A 5,596-nucleotide genomic window follows, 5' to 3' on the forward strand; every position below is an offset into this window, starting at 1 on the left:
GAAAGAAAGGAGAACCCAGCCTTGCTAGAGTTACAGCTCTTCTCATAGGAGCCTCTGTCTGTGATGTCTGTAGAGGGTCGAAGGTGCAACTGGGGAGGGAACAGGAGTAGGAGAGTTCGGGTCTCGAAGGGAGGAGGGATCTCTTGAACTGCATTTAGTTCAAGCTAACCATGCCAGTGCCCTGTATTCCCAGTAAAGCCAGTCTTCCCATCCCTGAATTTCAGAAGGAGGTGGTAAGAAGACATGGCCACTCATACTTGCTGAGGATTACAGAAATCTAAGTGGAAGGTACCGGTTTTGTGATCTGTAGCTCATAACCCTTACCCCAGAACATTGCATTCAATAGAAACTCACCCGACATATAAAAAAAATCACCGGTAAGGTATGTAAACCCTGACTGAGTTCCCAGGTGATGCAAATGGTTCCCACTCAGATGTCTGACTCAGGAGTCACCAGGTGTCTCCAAGTCTTGTCTCCTCTCCCTAACCCTTTGTTTGTTGGTTGGTTTGTTTTTCAAGACAGGGTTTTTCTGTAGTTTTGGAGCCTGTCCTAGAACTAGCTCTTGCAGACCAGGCTGGCCTGGAACTCATAGAGATCCACCTGCCTCTCCCTCCCGAGTGCTGGGATAAAGGTGTGTGCCATCACTGCCCGGTTCTAACCCATATATTATCTTTCCAGAATTTCTTTCAAGTTGGCTCTGATGTCTTGTTTTTACCCCCCCCCCCTTAACTTAACATTAAGACTTACTTTAGACTTTGTGTGCTGCACTTAATTTTCTCTTCCATTTTTATTCATATGCCTAACCAGTGCATGTGTGTCTCTGTGTGTAGTAGGTGTAGAACCTAATTTAGCAGTCATCATTCTCTTCTGAAATCTCCCTTTTAAAGAGCTGCTCAGGATGGATGCTGTTCTTGGAACGATCTAACCATCCAATTTGCCAAGTCAGTGAGGTCTAGGTGTTTTGCTTATGGAAGCTAGAGCCTCCAGAATAAGAACTGAGAGCAGTAAACCAAGGGAAGAGCTAAATAACTGAGGCTTGGCTGAGGCAGAGGCTCCAAGAAGACAGCCACACCAACCTACTGTATCACAGCTGTTGTTGCCAGTGTCATTATTCCCAAGACAGATGCAGAGATTGTCTATGTGCCATGGTAAAAACATCATGCAGGTGATACAGCTCAGATTCAAAATTCAGATTCAGGTCTGCTTTTTTTCTCACCTGTGTTCTTTGCAGCATAAATATTCTCACTCTACTAGGGGTTGTGCGACGCATAAATTCTAGACATCCTCTCAGGATTTACCACCCACAGAGCCATAAGGAAGGCAAACCCAGGCAAGCCTGAGCTCATACAGTAACACGCATGCCTCTGTAATGCAAACACACTTCCTGTGCACCACACAAATCCCACCAGTGATGCTGGTGCTCAAAATAATGTCTGTGGCTTTATAGACCAGCATGGGACACTGGGAGACAAATGTGGAATGGACATCTGAAGGCCTCTGATAAAGCGTCTTAATTTCCGCTCGGTGTGGCTGAGCGGGCAGCCAGGGTGGCGGCAGAGTATCAGTAGCCTGGGGAGTTGCTGTACTGGCTACTTGCCAATTGCGGCAGAACTATTTGAACATGTAACCACGGATTCAGCAATACTTATGAGGACTGGAATGCATATGTGGAGCATCAGCCCTGTGAATATTCACCTTTGACATACAAAATGTTGCATCCACATGTGCGTACCCTCACACCGATACATTCCTGAGTTTCCCATGAAGGTTCACCATACACTGATCCCAAACCACATGCTTGCTGTCCATCAGACTCAAATTTGTATTCTTCCATCACTAACATACTCTGAGATACCCAAATGCATGAACACGTGCGTGCTGTCATTTTTGTTCATCGCGTGGCTTCAGAATTTGAGTCCAATCCTGAACCCATGACTCATGTCTTTTCACTTTTCATCAGGTCTCTGACACAGCATAGCAGGCTATCTAGCCAGCTGCCCTCAATGAGTTTTTTAGACTGGAGACTTCAGGATAAAGAGTTTTGATGCTGAGAGTAGAAAGGTATTATGCACATTTCAGAAAAAGAAAACTATTAAACACACACACACAGAGAGAGAGAGAGAGAGAGAGAGGAAGACAGAGAGACAGAGAGAGAGAGACAGAGAGACAGGAGGGAGACAGAGAGTCAAAGAGAGAGAGAATCTCTCAAAGGATCCATGGGTGAACTATGTGGCGCATGAGAAAGAATATTCACTCCTCATCTTGCCTCATCTTTTTTTTTCAAAGTTTATTAAAATACAAACTTGCCTCATCTTGGAGTCTAACTGACCTGAGGTGACATCCAAACCCTTTTCCCTTTTTTTTTCACTCAAAAATTGACACTTCCTCACTTCCTCCCATTCCCCTACCCCTCCCTCACTCACCCTCCTCCTTCCCTCTCCCTGCTTGAGAGAGGGCAGAGAACCCTGCCCTGTAGGAAGTCCAAGGCCCTCCCCTCTACATCCAGGCCTAGAAAGCGGTGCATTCATATAGACTAGGGTCCCGAAAAGCCAGACTTTTTGCCTACTTCCCCTTTTCCGTGATGGAATTTTGTCTGTCTTGAATTTGTGCGGGTCCTGTGTATGCTGTCACGGTCTGTGGACACATGTCTGTTATCCCTCTTGTGTCTGGAAGATCATGTCTTAAAGTCATCAATCATCTCTGACTCTTACCATATTTCCATCCCCTCTTAAGTACGGATCCCGGAGCCTTAAGGGAAGTTTGATGAAGACATCCCTCTTATGATTGAGAGCTCCAAAGTTTCTTACTCACTGCCGATTGTCCTGTTGTGGTTCTCTGTGTTAATTCTCATCTACCGCAATAAAAAGCTTCTCTGGTGAGGGTTGAGCAATGAACAGATTTATAGGTATAGCAATATTCCATTAGGAATTTGTTTATTGCTATGTTCATTTAGCAGAGTGATTGTAGTAAGTTTTCTCATAGGGTCCATGGCCTATTTATTCTGTTTCTTGGCCTAATTAGTAGTGTCAGATGTGAGTTCTACCTCAAGGAATGTGTCTTAAATCCAGTCAAATGTGGTTGGTTACTCCCAAAATATTCACGCCACTATTGTATCACTGTTACAGGTCACAGGTCATAGTGGGGTAAAATTGGTGACTGCTTTTCTCCTCTGGCAGCATGCAAGTACCTTCCAGTGCCACAAATGGATGCTAGGCTGAAGCTTCTAGCTGGCACCAGTCGATTCTCTATATTTTATGGCATAGGTAAGTAATATATTTGGAAATAAGGCTGCAGAGGGTAACAAATACCATTGGCAAAACCCAGTTATTTTGGGGGGGGTGGTCTATGGGATCATTTCAGCCAAATACTCAATATAATATAACCCATTTGGGGTACAGGGACTTTTATTTGATAGCATAGAATGTGTAGTTAGACATTCTCTCCCTCATTATATGGTAACTCTATCTAAATTCTAATATGAATTTGTGTATGTGTATGTATGTGTATATATTTATGTATATGTGTGTATGTATGTGTACTGTATATAAATACACATATTTGTGAAGTAGTAATTAATAACTAGAGTCATTAATATGACTTTTCAAAAAGCCTTTAGTGTTAGTTATCCCTCCCCATATTTTGTTCTTTACCTTGACTTTCCAATCCTCTCCTTATTTAATCCTCCCACTTCTCCCTTTATTTGTTTATAACACTATATTCTATGGGGAAGAAAAAGTTATTTTTTAAAATTTTATTGACTTTTATATTTATTATACTTGTCAATGAACTTTACAGGTATCTCATTCAAATACATCATGTACTTTGACTATATTCACTCACACCCTATCCCATCCTCTTCCCTTTCTCCCTGTAACATGAGGGGCCTGCTAGTTGGGGTTTCTGTCCTGCCCAGTTCCTGCAGCTGTTTAGCCCCAAAGAAAATCACACAGAAGCCTCCAGAAGATTATAAACTGATTGGCCCATTAGCTCAAGCTTCTTATTAGCTCTTGTAGCTTATATTAATCCATTATTCTTATCTATGTTAGCCACATGGCTCAGTAACATTTTCAGCGGGGCAGATCACATCTTGCTTCTGGGCAGGAATGGGAGGAATGAGCTTCCTTCTTTCTAGAATTCTCCTGTTCTTATTGCCCTACCTCTACTTCTTGTTTGGTTTTCCTGCCTATACTTCCTGCCTGGCTGCTGGCCAATCAGCATTTATTTAAAACATAATTGACAGAATACAACTGTCCTGCACTATCTCCCCTTTTCAGTCACTTTCTTCCTCCATAGAATTGTACTTCTAATATATATATATATATATATATATATATATATATATATGATTATTTCATGCACATATATTATATGAAATCACATTTATATGTAATATAAATTTGGGTCCAAATTTGAAAGAAAATATGATATTTGATTATTAGAGTGTGGATTCTTTTATTAAATATGATTATCTACATTTTCAGTTGTTTTTTCCTACCAAAAAAATAAGTTTATTATTCTATATGGTTGAATAAAACTCTATTATGAATATATGGTATTTTCATTGTGTATTAACTTGTTGACATACATAGGCTAACTCCATAATGTAGCCTTTATGGATAATGCTGAAATAAACATCGATGTGCAGGTGCTTCTGTGGTGTGCTGACTTAGGTTCCTTTAGAATGTCTCTAAGAGTAATGTAGCCGGATCATAGGTATTTCTACTGTTGATATGGTGAGGAGCACCCATCCTGAATTGCACAATGGCTAGACTAATATCTACTCTTAAGAGCAGTAGATCCCTCATCACTTTGCTGGTGTCTTAGTTACTTTCTATTGCCCAATTTCCCTTATTTACTTTGAGATGTTAGTTGGTGTTTTTCATTGTATAGGTCTTTGTTTTGGCTACCAAATTGTTGAGATTTCATGGTGGAACTTTCTATCATTCATACACACACACACACACACACACACACACACACGAAAATATAGCTGACTCCCTGGTCCACTGACTCTTACAATCTTTCCATTCCTCTTTGATGGATAGAAGATTGACCCTCATGTGTAATAGTTGTACATAGCTGTAATGTATAGGAGTGAGCACTGGGCACTAGATCATTTGTTCTCTGCACTTGGATCAGTGGTGGACTTGTGCAGTGGTCTCCTACTAGAAAAAGAAGCTACATTGATGAGGGAATAGAGCTACACTTATCTGTGTGTATAAGGACAGATATTTAGAACACAGTTGGGAATTATGCCTACTTAGAAAAGTGGCAGTTGTATGTTTTTTTCTAGGGTCTATGACCTCACTAGCTGTGGGTAGTTGACTATATTTATACTACCAAACATGATTTCCCTCCTGTTGAAAGACTCAAGTACAACTGGATGGCTATTGGTTTCCACTAGGATCTATGCTATGGGAAGTCCTACCTCCAGTAGCCTTTAAGCTACCCACCTACTTGGGCATGGCCTCTTATACTATTTATGCCAATGTAAAGCATATGTCTGTCTATTTTCCAGCTACAGAATTCGGTTGCTGTTCTCTGTCCAGCAGAAGATTGTGACTTGTGAGTCTACTCCTAAATAAACAACCCTCTA

This window comes from Myodes glareolus, chromosome 17, assembly GCF_982192425.1.
Source record: "Myodes glareolus chromosome 17, mMyoGla1.1, whole genome shotgun sequence".
NCBI classification, from domain to species: Eukaryota; Metazoa; Chordata; class Mammalia; order Rodentia; family Cricetidae; genus Myodes; species Myodes glareolus.